At 36.2% G+C, this 22,313-nt stretch overlaps 1 long non-coding RNA gene across 1 annotated transcript; it reads right to left on the bottom strand.

The window, feature by feature from the left end:
- Positions 1 to 20,715: 20,715 nt before the first annotated feature.
- LOC120185896 lies at positions 20,716 to 22,061 on the bottom strand. The gene is made up of 3 exons (XR_005522170.1): positions 22,012 to 22,061; positions 21,456 to 21,542; positions 20,716 to 20,763 (listed from the first exon to the last, which is right to left on the bottom strand). It is a non-coding gene; the product is annotated as an uncharacterized LOC120185896 (long non-coding RNA).
- Positions 22,062 to 22,313: the final 252 nt, after the last annotated feature.

Here is a 22,313-nt window from a genome sequence, read left to right as displayed (position 1 = left end):
ACATCGATTCGAGTTGTGGCTCCTTGGATGCGTGCTTGCTGCCTAAGATGCAATACTTTTGGGCATAGTGAGAAATCTTGTACCGAGATGCTTAAGTCCCAGCCTCCTGTGGTTCAGGTCTGGAGAAAGAAAGAAGAGGATAAAAGGCCCGAAGGTGCTGTTGATGGTGGTATTGAGGTTCTATAGGAGCCTGTTCACCCTGCCAAGGTAGGGCTAGATAGCTGGGTGAGTTCCCAAGTTGGGGAGCTGGTTGAGGACCTTGTGGATGGAGTTCAGGCCATTAGCGCTGTCCTAGCTGATGTTGCTAAAGGTGTCTCTTCCTTCTTTGCTGTTGTCGACTTACCTATTCTGCAGGCTTCTTCTCAGAAGAAGAAGACAAATGGGAGGGGTAAGGACAAAAAGCAATTAGTTGGTTCATTCAATCGTTTTGAGGTTCTAGTAGCTGCTACTGGTATGGAAGGTACTAGAAAACCTCGAGCTGCTTCTATGGGAGTTGCTGACCTCTTGAATGAAATGAAAAGTAAAAAGAAAGAGTATGTGGGAGTTGTTGTAGGTGATGTTGGGGGGAGGTTATTCCTGCTCAATGATAGCTTGTTTTTGGAATGTCAGAGGGTTCAACAGTCCTCTGAAGCAAGTGCAGGTGTTCTCGAGACTTGGTAGACTAAATGTGGATGTTATCTACCTTATGGAAATTAGGGTGAGGTCTGCTAATATGGCTAGAGTTATTGATTGTTACTCTTCAGATTTGGATAACTACTTAAATCATGAGTGTTCTGGAAATGGTAGATTATGGATTTTTTGGAGGAAAGGTCTAAATTTTTCTATTTTGGCTGCTTTTGATCAGTCTATGTCCATAGTTGGTGAGATTAATGGTCATAGATGTGTCTGTTTATGGTTGTAATACTGGTGCTGAAAGGCTGCATCTCTAGAGGCAGTTGAATGAGGTGAAAAGTATGGTGGGTGAGTCATCTTGGCTTATTGGAGGTGATTTCAACATTTTTTCTTATGCTGTTGAGAGTTCTGATTCTGAGAGGCTAGGTCTCTATGATAATGCTGATATGGAAGCACTCAGGAATTGCTTGTCTTCTTTAGAGCTCATTGATCATCATTTTGTTGGGCCTTTATATTCATGGTCCAATAGACAATAAGGGAATTACTTATCCCACAAGTTAGATAGAGTTCTTATTAATCCTCGGTGGCTTGAAGCTTTTCCTAGTTCATTTGTTAAATTTATAGTTCAAGGGGTTTCGGATCACTGCCCTGCATTGGTTTCATTCTTTAAGGTCAACCATGCTGACAGACCTAAGCCCTTCAAGTTCTTCAATTGTTGGGCTAGGCATGAGGAGTTCATGAATGTTGTAAAGGAGTCTTGGCAGACTGAAGTTTCTGGCACTGCTATGTGTTGTCTTTTCTCCAAGTTGAAAAGACTTAAGTTGAGACTAAAAGAATTTAACATATGTCATTTTGAGGACATCTCCAAAAGGGTAAATGACAAGAGGAACCAGCTTGAGCAAATTCAACTTGCTAATCTTTCACATGCTGGCTATTATATTGATGAAGAGAATACCCTCCAAAAAGAGCTTCATGATCTTGAAGTGGTTGGAGCTTCATTCTACAAGAAGAAAGCCAAAATCCATTGGCTTAAGGAGGGTGACAGGAATGCTAAATTTTTTCATTCTGCTGTGATGAGGAAGAAAAAGAGAAATACTATCAGATTACTTTATGCTGAGGATGGTTCCAGGCTAGATACTTTTGAGGCCATGTCTGCTGAGATGGTGAGATTCTATACTGAGCTTCTTGGCATTGAAGACCCTGGTGTTAAAAGCTGTGATGTGGATGATCTTAAGATCTTGCTGGGGTATGACCTCCCTTGTGAGGCTGCTGTCTCCTTAGTGAAGGAGGTCTCTAATGAGGAAATTAAAGCCTCTTTGTTCAAGCAAGGAAATGAGAAGAGCCCTGGGCCTGATGGGTATACTGCTTATTTTTTCAAGGTGGCCTGGGATATTGTTCAAGGGGATTTCCTGGCTGCCATTAAAGAGTTTTTCCAGACTGGAATCTTGCTGCCTGCCTTCAATGCTACAACCATTGTTCTGGTGCCCAAGGCTCCCAACACAGGTATGGCTAAGGATTTTCGCCCTATTTCTTGCTGCTCGGGTGTGTATAAAACTATTTCTGGCATCATTGTCAACCGTTTGGCTAATTTCTTCCCAGATATGATTTTGCCTAATCAGTCTGCTTTTATTATGGGTCGTAGTATTGTAGATAACACCCTTCTAGCCCAGGAAATAGTTAAGGGCTATTCTCGCAGGATATTATCCCCTAGATGTGCTTTTAAGATTGACCTTAGGAAGGCTTTTGATTCTATTTGTTGAGATTTTTTGATGAAAGTGCTTGCTGCCCTGGGGCTTCCTGAGGTATTTAGAGCTTGGATCAGGGCTTGTATCACTGGTGCAAGATTCTCTGTGGCATTTAATGGGAGCTTATATGGGTTTTTTAAAGGGAGAAGAGGAATTAGGAAGGGTGACCCACTGTCCCCATACCTTTTTGTCCTGGTTATGAATGTACTCTCTCATTTGTTAAATGTTGCTTCTATGAATGGTTTAATTTGATTCCACCCCAAATGCAAACGTGTTTCTCTCACTCACCTTTGTTTTGCTGATGATTTGCTTATTTTCTGCCATGGGGATGAGAGTTATATTTGGGGTGTTGTTGGAGTCTTGGGGGTTTTCTATGAGCTGTCTGGCCTTCAACTGAGTGCTAGTAAATCATAATTGTTTGCTTGTGGGGTTCATGATGATATTTTGAGCAGGGTGCACGCTGTAACTGGTTTCAAATTGGGTAGCTTTCCTGTCAGATATCTTGGAGTGCCTCTTGTCACTAGAAAATTAACTGCCAATGACTGTATTCCTTTGGTTGACAAGATCAAAAGTAAGCTGAGCATGTGGTCTAAATTGAGACTACGTTATGGTGGTAGGCTTCAACTTATTCAATCTGTACTTTTCAGTATTACAAATTTCTGGTGTAGGCAGCTGGTTTTGCCTAATTTGGTCATCAGGCAGGTTGAGCAGTTTTGTATGAGGTTCTTTTAGAAGGGGGGAGACACTCCTACTAGAGGGCTAGAGTTAGCTGGCTGCAAATGTGTTGGCTCAAATCAGAGGGTGGTTTGGGTTTAAAGAGCCTTGGCTGTTGGAACAAGGTGTGTTGTTTCTTGCTGATCAGAAACATTCTAGTAAATGCAAGGTCACTTTGGGTGGCCTGGGTCAAAGAGTATGCTCTAAAGGGGACTACTTTTTGGGAAGTTAGTCCCAAGCCTCAGTTTAGCTGGACCTTGAGAAAACTCCTCAAGCTTAGAAATACAGCTGCAGATTTATTTGGCAATGTTGTTGACTGGAACGCAGTTAAAAGTAAATGGGTGTGGGAGAAGCTGAGAGACAAGATGGAGAAGGTCAGGTGGGAACACCTAATTTGGTTTCCCCTACATGTTCCAAGGATGTATATTGTTGCTTGGATGGTTGTTTTGAATAGGCTCCCAACTAAGGTCAGACTCATCAATATGGGAATGGAATTGGATGGACTTTGTGACCTCTGTAATGTTAAGTTAGAAGACAGAGACCACCTCTTCAATAATTATGGTTTTGTTAGTGGAATTTGGAGGAGGATTCTACAGACCTGTAAAATTCCTCACAGGATTCTGTGTTGGAGTGATTCTTTGGATTGGGCAGTAGTCAATTTCAGGGTTAAATCCTTGCTAGTTAGTATTTTGAAGCTAGCTTTGATTAGTCTTTTACATTTTGTATGGGAAGAGCGTAATTTCAGGCGCTTTAGAAGTTATTCTCGGTCTGCTGATAATATCTTTGAGTGTATAACAAGATCTGTTGGTGATAGGATTAATGGTTGCAACATTAATAAGGCTGACAGTGTTAATCTCCAGCTTTGTCTGGATTGGAACATTGGCTAGGTCCTGGTGGCTGTTGTTTTGTTGCAGGCTGCTGTTTGCTGTGGGCTGCTGGTCGTCTCTTTCTTTGTTCTTTGCTTATCTTACTTCTTGCTTTGTTATTTTGGCTGATTGTTTTGAAAGTTGTTGCTTAGGTTACTAGCAGGGGTCTAATATCTTATTGACTTTTGTAGCTTGTTTTGACTGTAGCTTGTTATTGTTCTTTTTTTGGGTAATAAAATTCAAATTATCCAAAAAATAAATAAGCATCCTAAATTTAAGACACTACATTTTGTGTTGTTTACGCACATATATATACCTAAACAGATCAAATTATGGATTTCGTCCTTGTCTATGTGAAAATCTGAAATTTCATTCTTATACTATTGTTTGACAAAAGTTGATCTTATTCGTTATCTGTTGTCCAAATTATTAACCACCATTAAAGCACTAACATAAACTAGTGGTTTTCATCTAATACAATTTGTTTTGACCAAAAATAAAAAATGTTAGGGTTAAAATGCTCTAAAAAATAATAAGGGACAAAATAATCATTTCTATAAATATTGGAGGATAATTTTACCATAGTGTCAATTAGAAAATACATTATGGTGATATTTAATATTTTTATTGCATAAAGTTGTTTGATTGAATTATTTAGAAAAAAGTACTTTTAAACATTCAACAAATATATCATTAAAAAAATCAATATCAACCCCAAAACAGTAATAGTTAACACACAAACTAATGAGAAAAATGTATAATATTTGTCTAATTGTACAAAGAAAGTTAAAGTGTACGTACCTATAACCACATTGTACAAAAAATAAATCATAGAAAATTAATTGACAGAATTAATAAAAACAATTACTCAAAATTAAAATACTAGGTAGCATTGGACCTGAGGTGGTCAAACTATGGAGATGCTTTGTTTATGAGTTTGCATGCAGTATTCCTATAACACTCATTTCTCGTATACGTTTTCGTACACAAGTTACAAGTGTCACATTACTTTTAAAAACATTTTCTTATTTGTAAACCCAAAAAATTTTGTTTCGAAAATAAAACAAAGCATTTTAATATAAAATAAAACATTCGTTGTAACATATTACAAAATTATAACTTTAATACATTCCAGAGCATTTTCTTAAATTCAAATACATACCATCTAATTATCAAAAGAAGACATAAATCTCCTACAGTTACTGATGAGTCAACCTTGGATTGATAATCTCTGATGCACTCCTTACTATGCTAGTCTTTGCTATTTCCTACATGTGAAATCAACACATGCTAAGTATTTACTTATTGAGACATAATAATGTAAAGGAACTGTAATTTATACACAAGTATATCATGACTATCAAAATATGAAATAAATCGTATACTTCATAAGAATCATTTAAAAATCCATCTCAGTTAAACCGAGTTTCTTTCATATAGTCATCGAAACTAGTCTTAGTATGCCCAACATACTTATCTATCCATATTTTTCCAATTATCTTTTATTTTGCCCAATGTATGTCAACTGAGAATGCAAGGTACATGCGTTGCACTGCCGAAATGGTAATTCAACTCATTATGAATACCATGGGTGGCACCTTTTATGCTGAAAATGCACTGTTATGCATTAAGCAAAATCAATCGATAACTTTCATACACGAAGTATGTCGAGTTGGTAATTCACCTCATTATAAATACCGTGGGTGGCACCTTTTATGCCGAAAAATACATTGTTATGCATTAAACAAAATCGATCGATACTATCATACACAAAGTATTTTGAAATGAACCTATAACTCTCAATGCACATACAATGGGCATTTAAGTCAAATCCACATATTTAAACATTTATTTCTCCAACATCGATAACCATTGAACAACATCAACATTCATCTATTCATTTTAGAGCAATTCATACTATAAAACTTATTCATAATATCATTCTAATACGCATTATTAAAATATATCAAAATACTGTAAAACATACATTTAACAAGACCTTTGAGGTTGACTCATAGCGAGTCTTCCTCATCTCATATAAGTACAATAAATGCTCTCAACTCATATGCCTGACTAGTATGCTTTAAGGATGTCCAGCTATTCGGTAACTTTATGTTTGCCCCTTTTCTTGCTTGACTCTGGAGCTTGGTTACGATTTACAGAAGCATCCATTATTACACATAACATACAAATGTTAGTATACTTTCTAACATTTATTCTTTTAATAATACTTAAAAAGTACTATTATTTTCAATTTCTATTAAAATTCATCCTATCTTAAAATTCCAGGCTCAACAATATTGGTACCCTTACTATGGTATCGATACTTCTATACTATGGTACCGATACTCCTTTCAGTATCGATACCATTTTTGCATTCTGGACTCCATAGTATCGATACCATCCTCTTAGTATCGATACCCACACCAGTATCGATACTACTTGCATTAGTATCGATAATGTTCATCGAATTTCTTCAAATTTAAACATATAGTAATGCCACTGTTCTTCCAGTACTGATACCCTTACCCAAATTTTTCATTTTTCAATTCGAATTTTTACCCAAATTTCGTTTAATTCACTTAATCTTACCTCAAACAATACCCTTAAACTTATCATCACTAAACCCAACTAACTTTCCTCCATTTAGCTTGTTATAACATCTAAAATCTCCAACGAACATCCCAAACTAAGAATCACAATACTTTTTCATACATGTTTTTAATTACATTCAAGGCTTCTAATCTCTTATTTGTAAACCTCAATAGAAATTCATATTTCAACATATCACTCAAAAACTCATTTTCTTCAATCTCAAATAAATCATTCATCTCTTAGTTTTAATCCTCTTTAAACCTTCCTTAAGCTTCCACGTCACTTAAGGTTTCAAAGCCAAACCAAAAACGAAAGGAAAACTAACAAGTTGAAGTCTTACCTTTTCTATGCGGGCTCAGGACGTGAGGAAGAAGAAAGAGGAGAAAACCAATAGAAGTTATCCTTTTATTCTCCTATTCACTTATATTAAATACCCCTCATTAAATGAATATTAAATTCATTCCATCCAAATGACTAAATTGCCTCTCCATTCTTCCATTCTTAATAATTAGTCTTAACCAAATATCCTAATTCATTTCTTGTACTTTATAATTTATTCAAATTAAATCCTCCAAATTTTAAATCCTTTCATTATGGTCACCGACCCGATACTTGGGGTATTACAATTCTTCCCCTTAAGAAAATTCTTCCTCAAATTTTAAGAAATACATGATACAAAGAGGTGTGGAAACTATTTCCTCATGTCCTCATTTATTTCCTAAGTAGTTTCTTCTACCTTATGGTTTTGCCAAAGTACTTTAACTATAGGAATCTTATTGTTATGCAGTTCTTTGCTTTCTCGAGCTAAGATCCACACTGGCTCTTCATCACAAGTCAGATTTGGTCAGATCTCTATTTCCTCTGGTGTGATAATATGGGATGGATCTGATCAGTACCTTCTAAGCATCGACATGTGAAAGACATTGTGGATCTTGTCCATATCAGAAGGAAAAGCTAACTGATAAGCTACTGGTCTGACCCATTTTAAAATCTCATAAGGTCTAATGAATCTCGGACTCAACTTTCATTTGCGCCTAAATCTCAATACTTTCTTCCAAGGTGATACTTTCAGAAATACCTTGTCTCCCACTTGAAATTCAATGTCTTTTGTTTTCAAATCAGAATAAGACTTTTATCAATTGGAAGGCTATCTTAAGATTATCCTGGATAACTTTCACTTTCTCTTCTATTTCTTTCATTAAATCTATACCAACTAGGTCTCAATATTTTAGTTCAAACCAATTTAATGGTGTTCAGCACTTATTCCCATACAAAGCTTCATATGGAGCCATCTTAATACTCGATTGGTAACTATTGTTATAAGCAAATTCTGCTAAAGGCAAGTAACTTTCCCATGATCCTTTGAACTCAATCACACATGCCCTCAGCATACCCTCCATTACCTGAATAGTTCGTTCTGACTGCCCATCTGTTTACGGATGAAAAGCTATGCTGAAATTCAATCGAGGACCCAATGCCTCATGTAAATACTTCTAAAATCTTGAAGTAAACCTTGGGTTTCGATCGGACACTATCGATATAGGCACTCTAGGAAGCCAAACTATTTCTTTTATATATAATTTCATATATTTATCCATCGAGTAATCCACCAGAACTGGAAAAAAGTTAGTTGTCTTGGTCAATCTATCCACAATTACCCATATTGAGTCATTTTTACCAGGTGACAAAGGTAGCCCCAAAACAAAATCCATTGTAACTCGTTCCCACTTCCACTCAGGAATGAATATCGTTTGTAACAATCCAAAAGGCACTTGATGTTCATCTTTCACTTGCTGACATGTCAAACATTTTACAACAAACTCTGATACAACTCTTTTCATACCAGGCCACCAATAACGACTCTTTATATCCTGATACATCTTAATTCTGCCTGGGTGCATCGTCAAAAGACTATAATGTGCCTCGGAAGAATATCTTTCTTCAATTCTTCATTGTCTAGAATGCAAAATCTTCCATAATAATACAAACATCTATCACTTCTCATCTCGAAGTCTTTAGCATCATCTTTTTCTACTTGAGCAATTTTAGTCAAACATGCTCCATCTTGACCTTGCAGCTCTTTTATCTGATCAAAAAGCATCAACTTTAGTTTAAGCTCAGCAATGAAGGCACCATCTTCCTTTACTGACATACATGAATCCAAAGCTCGTAGAGCTGTAAAAATCTTTCGACTAAGTGCATCAGCTACTACATTAGCTTTTGCTGGATGATAATCGATCATCACATCATAATCTTTTAAAAGCTCAATCCATTTTCTTTTCCTCAAGTTTAGTTCTTTTTGATTCAACAAATACTTTAGACTCTTGTGACCTGTATAAATATGGCACCGTTCACCGTACAGATAATGACGCCAAATTTTCAAAGAAAACATGACCACTGCCAATTATAAGTCATGAGTCGGGTAATTCTCTCATGAGTTTTCAACTGTCTTGAGGCATAAGCCACGACTTTTCCATATTGCATGAGCACACATCCCAACCCATTATGAGATGCAATACTAAAGACTACATAGTCTTTACCCGAATCAGGTTGTACAAGCACTGGGGAATCTGTTACAATTTTCTAGCATTTCAAAAATTTCTAGGCATTTCTCTAACTAAACAAAAGGAACATCCTTCCGCAGTAACTTAGTTAACGGCGAAGCTAACATTGGGAAGTTCTTCACGAGCCTTCTATAATAAAAGCAAGCCCCAAGAAACTCTGAACTTTAGAAATATTCTTTAGGGGTTGTCAATCCACTATAGCTTGAATCTTTTTGAGATCTACTCTAATGCTACAGAAGCATTAGTCAAACCAAATGGAATTACCATAAATTCGTAATGTTCATACTGAGTCTGAAAAGCTATTTTTGAAATATCATCATCTTTTATCTTTAGTTGGTGGTACCCCGACCTTAGGTCTATCTTAGAGAACACTATTTCACCTTTCAGTTGATCGAACAGATCATCAATCCTCGGTAGAGGATACTTATTCTTTATAGTCACTTTATTTAACTGATGATAGTCGATGCATTATCACATAGACCCATCATTCTTTTTCACAAAAAGCACATGTGCTCCCCAAGGAGAAGCATTAGGTCTGACAAATCCCTTATCAAGTAGCTCCTACAATTGGGCTTTTAATTCTCTTAAATCCATTGGATCCATTCGATATGAAGCCATAGAAATAGGTTTGGAACCCGGGTCAAACTAAATCTGGAATTCCACCTCGCGGTTCGGGTAACTCCTCGGGAAACTCCCTAACTGTGGGAATATCATCTACTCTCACTTTTGATACTCGAGTGTCTATCACGTTAGCTAGGAAAGCTATACACCCTTTTGACATCATTTTCTTTGCGATCATGGCTAATATTACATTGGATGGTGATTTCACTTTTTCACTGATCACTACTATTTCAGAGCCTTCCGCATCCTTCAAAAATAATTGCTTCTTGAAAAAATCAACCCATCCATGATGTGGAGACAGCCAATCCATGCCCAAGATGATTTCAAACTCATCGAAGGACAACTCCATCAAGTTTGCTGGGAATATAACCCCTTGAATCTTTATCGGGTATTTCCTACATACCCAAGTTACTCTCGCACTATAGACCATAGGGTTTACCACTATCATCTCACTAACAATTTTTCTAAAGGAATTCCTCTAGTTCTAACCAACTTTGTACTAATGTAAGAGTGTGTAGAACCAGGTTCAACCAAAACAAACACAGGTTCATCAAAAAATGGAATATACCTGTTAAGATCTCTGGGTCATCCCGATCCTCATTAGTCTTAATGTTGTAAATCCTGGTTACTCCCTGAATCTCTTATCATGTCATTGACTTAAATTGTCCTCTGGATCTACCTCTACCTCTACTCCTATTAGAAGCTACCACAGATTTCTCAGATTGTGCTGAATTATCCCTGTATTTCTTAGGATAGTTTCGGGCATAGTGACCAGTTTCACCACACTGGAAACAAGCTCTATTGAGAAATCTGCATACTCAACGGTGAAATTTTCCACATGTATGAAATGGAGTTCTCTCTCTAAATGCTCTACCCGAGCTAGCAGCAAAAGACTGGGATTGTTTAGTTTTATGCAAAAATGCAGTAGAACCATCTCTATCAATATATCTGGAACTTGAGCCCTTGCCTCTCTTAGCATGATGGGGAATTGAAGACATTCTAACTCTTTTCCACGTTTGCATACTCTGTTCAGTTGCTAGAGTCTCATCTTGAGCTCTTTCAATAGCCTTATCTCGGTTTATAACTTCTTGCAAGCTAGACAAGTTCAAAGCCAACATCATCTCTTTCAACTTTGACCTCAAACCTTCAATGAACCAATCACGTTGAGCCTTGTCATTGGGAACTATCTCAGTAGCAAAATATCTCAGCTTATTGTATTCATCCTCGTACTCATGTACTGCTCGATCACCTTATTTCAAATTAAGGATCTTTAGCAGTATCTCCCGTCTAAACTGCTCACCAACATACTTGTTTTTAAATTCCTCCTAAAAGAACTGCCAAGTCACTTGCTCCGGTGGTGCATACATCATAGTATTTAACCACCATACTCGAGCTGATCCACAAAGTAAAGATACAGTTCCACCCATCTTTTCTGAATCCGAGCAGTGACGACTTTCAATCATTACCATAACATCATTTAGACATAAGTCAGCCTCCATAGGACCTTCATCCTCTTCTCCCGAAATGCAGTAGCTCTTAAACTCTTCAGCTCTTTTGGGATCAACATCCGTGGTACTGGAGGAGTAGAGGGCAGAAGAGGTTGGAACTGAGTCATAATGGCATCGAGAGCTTGCATAAAAGCTCCAAACTCAGGCACCGGTATACCCTGATGTGTAGGTGCACTACCATTTTCAGATGGAATTGGCTGCTCACTATTAGCCTCATAACTTTCGCTACCCAATCCTTCTCTAATTTATTGTTCTACCGCTCTTGACGAGTTTGAAGATTCTGACATATAATAGGAAAAACATAATAATAACACTCAAGTTAGTAAGGAGTGACATCAATCACACTCTAATGACACCATATCAGTAACCCTTGACAATCTTAGTGGCATGTAACCCTTTTAAAGTAAAATAAACCCAGTTTCGGCTGAGAATCGGCTAAACATATGGCTCTGATACCAATAAATGTAACATCCATTTCCCGTATATGTTTTTGTTCACAAGTCACAAGTGTCACAAGACTTTTAAAAACATTTTCTTATTTGTAAACCCATAAAATTTGTTTTGAAAATAAAACAAAACATTTTAATATAAAATAAAACATTTGTTGTAACATATTACAATATTATAACTTTAATACATTCCAGACCATTTTCTTAAATTCAAATACATGTCATCTAATTATCAAAAGAAGATATAAATGTCATATAGTTACTGATGAGTCAACCTTGGATTGAATATCTCTGTTGCACTCCTTACGCTGCTAGTCTTTGTTATTTCCTACATGTGAAATCAACACATGCTAAGTATTTACTTAGTGAGGCATAATAATGTAAATGGACTGTAATTTATGCGCAAGTATATCATGACTATAAAAAATAATACATTTACAAATATACAGACTGCTCTGCTGAAACTACAACTCAACTGGTCAATAAAGTTTACAAATATACATGCCCTTTTTAAAAATGTTGAGACGTACAATGAATTTGCACTGGTTTGAACTGGTTTTTGGTCTATCTATTGCTCCTCACCCTCATGAACTAAAGCCTATTTCTTACCCTTAGTATTGATATTGACCTTACAATATTGATACCCTCACTTGCCTCTACGAATCTTATTACTTTAAAGCTCAAACTTTACCCTTCGTATTGATACTGACCTTATAGTATCAATACCCTCTCATCATTATCGATACCCTACCTAAGGTATCAATAACCTTGCATCTACTCCATTCATTACATCCCCACTTTAAACACTTTCTATAACACTTATTCTAATATTTTACACGTATTCGAACCCACTTATGGTCATACTATGGGTCTAGGGCCTTCAAGATAACGTTTCACACCTATTTTGACATATTTGGGTAGGGGTTTCGAAACCTCTGAGGCAGAATGTCATTCTAGACAAGAGGTTTCGAAACTAGCACAGGTTTCAAAACCTGTATTTTAGAATTCACTTCATCACCTGAGAAAACTCTCTAGAACACTCTAAAAACCTTTCCTAAGTGCCCCAAACTCTTACCTTGAGGAGCATAAATAAGACTTTAATACATATTAAAAACATACAACATATAATCTACCATGAAAATATACTAAGCATCCTCAAACTAATTTTCAAACTAATTTCTTTCAATTGATTCTACAACTAGTTTGAAAAAGCTAATAGTGTGTTACCTGGATTCTTTGGATTCTAAAACACCTCTTGAATCAACTAAGATCCCACCTTTTTTTACCCTTAGCCTTTGAACACTCTACAACTTCTTTAACTATTAAGGTATGAAAAAATGAGTTATTACTCAACTAGAGGCTTCATAAAATTTAAATACACTCCTACAACTCAAATACTTCCTTAAAATGGCTTGAATCACTTGATTTCTAAAAACCTACAAAAACAATTTTCGAAAATTTAAACCAAACCTTGACATTTAGGGCTTTAATGAAAGCTTAGGAGAATATGAATAGGTTTCTTACCTTGGTTTCCTCAATCTAGACTTGAAATCTCAAGGGCTCTCACCTCTTTGTTTAACCGTGAGAGAGAAAAGAAAGAAGAAAAGAGAAGATATTTTGGGTTTGGTTTTTCACGTGGAAATTTATGAAGATGAAAGGTGTTTATAACCTTTAAAACAACTATGGGTAAATTGCTAACTTGGTTCCTCTCCTTTTTACCTCAATTTAAAACTATCACTTATCTTAATTCTTGGGCCTACCTTAGGTCGAATACTCTAAAGAATTGATCTAATTTGGCTTGGAAGAATCTTATTAAGTCGTGGCATTTTTATGTTGGAAATGGTTAAAGAAATAAAAAAAAATTGAAAATTAAAGGATCAAAATGGTCGAAAATAGTAAAAGGACCAAAATAAATTTTTTTACTCAAAACATCTAAAAAAATACATAAACTAAATCTTAAAAATTAACACAACAAAAGAAATTTATTTTAAATGTGTGTTTCATTAGTGTAATATTGTGTTGTCAATGCTAACAAGTGTTGGTGCAAGTGGTTGAGATTCAAGAATTTAAAGTTGTAAGTCTAAGTTCAAATCCTACCATTGTTACTTTTGATGGGCAATTTGTATGCCCTGACCCTGGACTGGAGGAGCCACCCCTGACCTAAAATTTTATGTACCAAAAAAATATTACGTTACCAATAATGTAAACTATTTTTATGAATTTTAAATCTAATATTAATTCTAATTAAAGTGGAGGATAAGAAGAGATTTGATGAGAAGAAATAGAAGTACTCTTAATGGATCTAAAACCCAAAACTCAAAATTATAAGAAAAAAAATGAATCGACTGAAGAAACCCTGAGGGAACCTAATGCTCCACCTTGACTTGCTGACACACTAAGCATTTAGCAACAAATTCATACACTTCCCTCTTGGTTCCTAGCCACTAATACAACAATTGGAGCTCTTGGTACATTTTGTTGTTATCCGAATGGAATGAAAGTGGACTACAATGCAATTTATGAAGGATCTTATTACGTAACTGCTTGTCTGCAAGCACGTACAATTGACCCCTAAAGAAAAGTATGTTCCCACCTAGAAGCTCGTAACCTGGAGCCTCACCTCAGAGGGCTTGCTCCACTCCAGCTCTTAGGCGATCATCAAAACTCTAAAACCTCTTGACTTCACCCACTAACTTGGATTCAACTTGTAACTCAGCTAACAAACCTCCCTTTTTAGTTAAGCTCAACGTGCTAATAAGGCTTGTAACTCTAGCACTGATTTATTTCTCAAGGCATTCGCCACCTCATTCGTTTTACCCAGGTGGTAGTTAATCACGCAATCATAGTCTTTCAGTAGCTCTACCCATCTACTTTACCTCAAATTCAACTCTTTCTGAGTGAGTAGATACTTAAGACTCTCGTGGTCTGTAAAGATGTGACACTTCTCCTTAAATAAGTACTGCCTCTAAATCTTTAGCGTAAATACGGCTACTGCAAGTTCTAGGTCATGAGTATGGTAGTTTCACTCGTGCGATTTAAACTAATGAGATGCATAGGCCACTACCTTCCCTTCTTGCTTCAAGATACAACCTAGTCCCTTTATTGATACATCACTTAACATGGTTAACTCCTTGCCTAGCTCGGGTTAGGTCAAAACATGAATTTGAGTAAAAATTATTTTTAATTACTTAAAATCTCTTGGTGCTTTTCATCCCATATGAAGGGAACCCCTTTCTCTAGAAACTTAGTCAATAGTGCCGCTATCATTAAGAATCATTTGACGAAACGATGATAGCACCTAGAGAGATCCAATAAGCTACGTACCTCAAACATATTCTTAGATGGTTTCTATTCCAACACTGCTTAAATCTTCTGGGGGTCCACTCGAATACCATATGCTGCTATAATATGACCGAGGAACAAAACTTCCATAAACCAAAACTCACACTTCCCAAACTTGGCATAAAGTTGGCGTTCCTGAAGTATTTGTAAGACGATGTAGAGATGTTGAGCATGTTCTTCCTCTGATCGAAAGTACACAAGAATGTTATCTATTAATACCACCACAAATTGATATAGGTATGGTTGAAGACGTAGTTCATCAAGTCCATAAATGTTGTCGAGGCTTTGGTGATTCCAAACAATATTATGAAGAATTCATAGTGGTTATACCTTGTCCTAAACGTTGTCTTGGATATGTCGACATCTTTGACTTTCAATTGGTAGTACCCTGATCTCAAATCTATATTGGAGAACACACATGCTTCTTTAAGCTAGTCTAAGAAATCGTCAATTCTAGGAATAGGGTAACGATTCTTGATGGTTCCTATAATTGATACACAACCTCATCGTCTCGTTCTTTTTAACAAAGAGGATCGATTGTCCCCAAATAGAAACACTTGGATAGACAAAAACCTTTTCCAATAATTCTTAAATATCGTTCTTTAACTCTTTTAGCTTCGTCGGTGCCATGCGGTAGGGAGCAATGGACACTAGAGCTGAGTTGAGTAATACTTCAATGCTAAATTCAACCTCCCGTTTAGGTGAAAACCCGGTAAATCCTTGAAGAACACATTAGAAAACTCTCGTACTTTGTGGATATCCCTTAGTGTCGGAATTGTAACTCTAGTGTCTACAACATGAGCCAAGAAGGCTTCGCACCCTCTGCTAAGCAATCTCTGAGCTACTACTGTAGCAATAACCTTGGTAGAGCAACCCTACTTCTCCATGGTCATTACCACTTTAGTTCCATCATTATTCCTGAGTTTAAGTTGTCTCGTATTATACTTCAAGCTGACATCGTGCTCTAAATGCATTCTATGTCCAAAATCATATTGAACTCTTAGAAAGGAAACTACATCAGATTAACTAAGAAGGTTTGACCCTAGATCTCTATTGATCAATGGTGATGAACTTTATCGATAAGGACATCCAACCCCAGGGGACTAGACACTCGAACCCTTATTTCTAAATCCTGGCTGGAAAATTTCTTTCTCAGATCAAGTTATAACATATATAGGAATGGGTGGAACCTGGATCTACCGACGCAATGACATGAATGGAAAATACTGTAATATACTTGAGATCACTGCAGCATCGTACTCCTCCTGGGCTCGAACGATGTACTGGCGTGAAGCCACTCTAGGCTTTGTAACTTCCACAGATCTCACGATACCCCTACTGAATTGCCATGAAGTAGTCCCTCCAACTCTTGAGGACCCTTGAACTCGCTGGATAGATGATATTAATCTCTACATCGAAGAGGAGGCTACATCCTGAGCTATAGGAAAATCCCTAACAAAATACTCCAGTAAATAATAGTTGAAGCAACCTTCGAACATTCAATGACACTCACCGGGATGTCTCTTACCACAAGTTGGGCATGCTGGGTGGGATGGAGTCCACTCCAACCTATTGAAATCTGATCTAGAAGCTGACGATAAGAGTCTCCTATGAGGGTTGGATCTACCATCACGGTTTAAACTATCAGATGGACCCCTAGATAGACCTGATGATGGCCTCCCTGTGCCCTAAAGACCCTTGGTTCTCTTGGTTGACGATTGGGAGGGTCTAGCTAACTCTAAGACTCTCTGGCTCTGCCCCACTGAATCGCTCGATGCCTGAGCTCTCCTACTCAACACCCTCTCAATTGCTTTTTCTTGTTGAATTAACTCTACAAAGAAGCGAGAGGGTCAATTACGAAATGGGTAAGGATGTCGAAGTGGATGCCCTCCCTAAGCCTCATACAACGGTGAGCCTCTAATGCCACAAGATCTGGTGCATACCCGTTCAATCTAAGAATCTCTCACTCATACTCGAGTACAGTCTTGTTGCCCTACATCAGATGTAGAAAATGGTCATTTAACTCATTCGTGTGTGCCTCTCTGATGTATTTATGACAAAACTCTGGCTCCATAACTAGCTCTACCGCCTCCCACTAATCAATTGTGTCACTCTTTAGAAGGGAAATGATACACTCTAACTTACCTTTAAGAGTGAGGTACAACTGCATAGCGTATAGAGAGTCTCCCTGAGTCATTGGTTTTCTATTATAGGGTCATCATCCCCATAACCATAAAAGTCAATGGTCTTGTACCTGTGGAGCCTCTTAACAAGAGACTTCTTGAGGTTTCTATGGGTGGGGATGATAGTGATGTGGAGGTAGATGGTACAACAGGCATCCTAGGAATGACATGGATTATCTACCTAAGTGCAGACGTGAGGCCCTTGAAGAAGGTCACCTCGATGACCAATGTGTTTCCAGAAACCTCAAACTTTAAGCTCGAGACAAACTTATCACCGGTATCACCAACAAATGAGGCACGACTCTCCTCATAACCCTCGTGACTAGGAGTGGTTCTATCAACCATCGTCTAAGTATGCAATTAGAAAGGAAAGAAAGGTCATTATCGCCGTTCTATAGACTTAAGTATTCTTGACACTCTAGAGGCATATACTCACTCAGACACTTCACTGACTTTAGCCTGCAGGCCTTAGAAATGACTAAACCTAATGCTTTGTTACCATTAAATGTAACACCCTAATCTGGTCTGACCCAAATATCTAAGGACTAAGGTATTACACGGATTACTGAAACAACTAACCTAATTTTTTTAAAAAAAATCATGTGCAATTAATCATAAGAAAACCATACATGATAGTTATATTATAAAACATAATAATAATTCAGTTTCCAAAATACTGGGAGTACCCAATGATAAACCTAAAATATATAATAAGTTTGAATAGAGTTATGACTTGAATTAATGATAGATTCATACAATACATGCCATCTAAGAGACTCAAGACATACTCTGAAAAGTGGATGATTTGGAATGTATCTATGCGATAAGCTCCTCCTCGATCCTCTACTGACCTACGCACGGAAACAAATTATTAACGCTAAGCTCACAAGCTCAATGCCACACTAATAACTATTATATACTATATGCATTCATTTTATGAACATGCTGACAAGTAGAAGTATGGGCATATGGAAGTATTTAGTACGTGCTGAGGTAGGTCTAGTGGTGTGATCTGAAAAATTTTCTACATCTCAGGATGACACCTAGCCTACCTAGGATACCCTCAGGTATCAAGGTGAGATCCAAAATTTTCTACATTGGAAGTATACACCCGACCTACTTACTCTGTCGAGTCTTAGGGCATTTGTGCCTAGTTGGAAACTGAAATGCCTTAGAACTAGCTGACATATCCGAATTTAACGAACAAATTGTGTTCACCTACTAAAGTAGCTCAGGTTTCTTGGACATTTCCTGAGCATCAAACAAAGGCTAGTTTTATGTCATCCTAGTTTATTCCATTTCTAATTGTGCTTGTAATTAATTAAGGTGTTCTCACTTGTAGACTTATTTCATAAGTTCGAACTACCTTAGACCCCTTCACCCGAATACTTAACTCAATAGGATTTCTTATCCAAATTATAACGAGGGTACCGATACTCTTACTTAGGATATTGGTACTTACATACTCGAGTATCGATACTCCCCTTGGTATCAATACTAATTTTTTTGTTCGATGTTTGAAAAAATTAAGGTGAGTATTGATACCCTTATTTAGGGTATCGGTACCCTCTCTATGGTATCAATATTTTCCTGAGTATCGGTACCAAAATGGCCTATTAGAATGCAACTCTAAAAAATGGTATCGATACCCCTCATCAAGTATTGATACTCTCAGGATAATATCGATACCCTATGAACAGGTATTTATATGCTAAGGATAGTATTGATACCCTATGAATAGGTATCGATACTCTTAGCCCCAAATGCCTTATTTTAAACCATCTAAAGAACATTATCGATACTATTTCTCCAGTATAGATACTCGGACCCCATAAATATCTTGTTTTAGGCATAAAAATGTACCCAAGACCTTACCCATTTTCCTTCCTAAGGCTACCAAGCAATGTTTAAGTCTTATGTGAGTTATTAGATGTTAAAAGGAGTCACATTTCATGTTTAAAAATATCATAAATGAAATTTACCATGAAAATGCCTGGGCATGCTTCATGAACTCAACTAACCAACCATGCACAACTAATGAACTACATGAGGTATAAACAAGATAGAAATGTGTTACCTTTGTGCCAGGTTGCTAGTAAAACGTCCTCAGCTCATCCAAGAACCAACTTCTCCTTACCATTTGTCATAGAGCTTTCCCCTACCTCTTTCACTAAACACGAGTAATGTGATAGATTACTAACCCATCTAGAAACTTTAATAGGATAAAAACATGATTCCTAAGCTCTAGAAATGGATTAGAACATCTTTGAACTTCTAAACCCAAAACCCAACTTAAACCCCCATCTAAGGTTTCTCATGGCCAAAACACACATGGAGGAGCTTGAATAGGAGCTTGGGGAATGAAGATTTTATTTTTTACCTTACAACTTCAGAGTAGGGAGTGGAAGGCTACCAAGTTTCACCTTTGATCAAGAATAAGGAGAAGCAAGATGAAAGGTTGAGTGAAGTAATGAGACAATGTGAGTGAGGAAAAAGAGAATGTGAGACAACTTTTGTCTTTGCTCCAGCCATGACCTCATTCCCATTAATTGGGATTCAACCTTTGAATTATAAAATGGGGTAATCACTCCATTAGTCCCTCAAGTTTTGGTCATAAAGAAAAATGCCACCTTTATCTTCAAATTGGGCTCAACCCAAGCCCAACTTCACCTAAACTTGGACTAAAGCTTCCTATAAACTATTGGGCTTATCCAAAGTCCATCTCGAGTTAACTCAAAATTACTAACCCGAGAATTGGGGCGTTACAACTTACCCTACCAAAAATATGACTAAAATGTCTCCTAATCAAACCCCTCAAAACTGGTTTAAGCCTTTTTAATTTAGAGAAAAACCTAATCATAGGATCACCTCTCACATCCGCACTCCGAGAATACCATATCTAGAGACTAGTATGTGCCACTCATTGAAAAATTTAAATGGCCTAAGCGGCTATTATTGTAATTATTTTTAAACATTATTTAATATATTAATAATATATTAAGGGTAGAATTTAGGTAGAGTTTAACAAAATTGAGTTATATTATCCTTTAATCTAATATTATTAAGGGTTTTGACTCCTTTAAAAAATATTAAAAGTATCATTTGTGAAGCAATTGATCTAATATTTAACTATCAATATTGTATTTTAAAAGTGTTGTTTTAAGTTTTAATATGTGATTGTATATAACGATCTTCTAAAAGGGGCATAAAAAACGTATCGAATGATCATATAATTTGTGATTAAAATCAAATACAATGCAAAATCAATTATTAAAGTTTAATTTAGTGTTTGATAGATATTATTTTCTAAATTTTATTCGAATGAGACATAATTTTTTAATAAAAATTATTTAAAATATTTATCTTAATAATAATATAATGAAATATATTTTTACAACTAAACATCATAATTTTTCATCGATCAAAAGAATGAAATAAGAGAATATAGCATGTGAATAATTATATAGGAAGATGGCTCTGTTGCGGTTTCTTTTCTAAATTAAGTTAATTTAAAGAAAAGGTGTACACAGTCTCACTGATGTAGCCTTTATCTTGCCCAAGCTCCTAAATTCACAAGAAAATTAAATATAAGAATGCATTGCACCTAGGAGTGCTTACAAAGTGCTTGACTCGACTCAAAAACTATTTGATTCGTTACTCGATAAAAATTTTCTTGACTCGTACTTGTTAAAAAATTTCTTTGCTCGTTAAGTTTGCTAAAACTTTTATCTTGTTTTTTTAAATATATGTAAAATCTAGTAATACTATATAGAACTTAATATAAACATAAATTAATAAATTTAAAAAAATTATCAAAATAGTGTGTGAAGCAATTCCAAAGTTTAAACTCCAAAGTAACAATCCATAAATACACAAAACTAACATATTACAACTAAAGTAACAATCCACAAATACATCAAACTAACATATTACAACTAAAGTAACAATCCACAAATACATCAATCTAACATATTAGAATCGTTCTTAAAAAGAAGAAGCAGTTTAACAGTAAATAATCAAACCTAAAAATAAGGCAAATAACATCCTAATTTTTTTTTAAATTAATGAGCTTCTTGCAAACTTATCGAGTTGAATTGGATCTTGCTTGACTCGACTCGTTAAGGTCTCGAGTCGAGTTCGAGCTACTTGCAAGCTTCTCAACTCAGTTAGCACTTCTAATTTCACCAATTAATAGACACATTATAAAGATCAGGAGCAAATGAAAAAAAAAAGGAAGGAAAGAAAGTTGTTCTTACTGGAAGAATATAGAACCCAAGATCCTGAAGTGTTGGCCCTGCCCTGTGCAAGTAATGAACTCCTCGGGCAGCTATACCATGAATGTACTGCAGAGATGAAACAATGCACTTTTCAGACCCAGAATAGAAGCTAATTATAAAATGATCATAAATTAAGCTTTCTTTAATTTTGGAAAATATGAACACTACACAAGTCTATAAATCCTTTTTTTTCCAAGCAATGATAAGAAGTATACGGTAAAGCTTAATCAGTCAACTATGAAATCCATTTAGGTGAAAATTTTCATTGCTAAAGTAACGTTATCTGTATGAACCATCTCACAAGGACCAAAGTTACAAGTATAAGAAGCTACAATCATTACAGTTCACCATATCCTAACATATTTTTTAATCAAAATAAGCATCTCTCTCTCTTTGAAAAAATGTTAGTTTTTCCACTACCTGTCTATAAAATGCTAAATTTTTCTCTTGTGGAGAAAAAAAATCATGTTTCGAAATCATCCTAACGAAATCGATAGTGAGAACAGAAAAAGGTTTAATTTGAACAGAATAAAACCTGAAAGATGAGACAGCAAGTAGGTATTTCCAGATATCTTGAAGAAGATTGACCTCTGTAGTTGTTTCCGAACAAAGGGATTGTATCAGGAAAGGCGGGCTAATATACGGCGTTACCGGATACATTAAAAGTTATTTAACAAATTCGGTTTAGCACTACCAGAAATGTTGAGTAATAATAATGTAGTAGGTCTAAATCATGAAGACAACAAACTTAGTTTGTCGGTTTATGTCGATACTTTATAAAACTGTATCGATCCACATCAATATAACAGGTAAAAATATGACAAAACCGGTCTCGAA

This window comes from Hibiscus syriacus, unplaced genomic scaffold (genome assembly GCF_006381635.1).
Source record: "Hibiscus syriacus cultivar Baekdansim isolate YM2019G1 unplaced genomic scaffold, ASM638163v2 tig00113145_pilon, whole genome shotgun sequence".
NCBI classification, from domain to species: Eukaryota; Viridiplantae; Streptophyta; class Magnoliopsida; order Malvales; family Malvaceae; genus Hibiscus; species Hibiscus syriacus.
The sequence above is the reverse complement of the archived record's forward strand: the minus strand, read 5'-3'. Positions and strand labels throughout refer to the sequence as shown.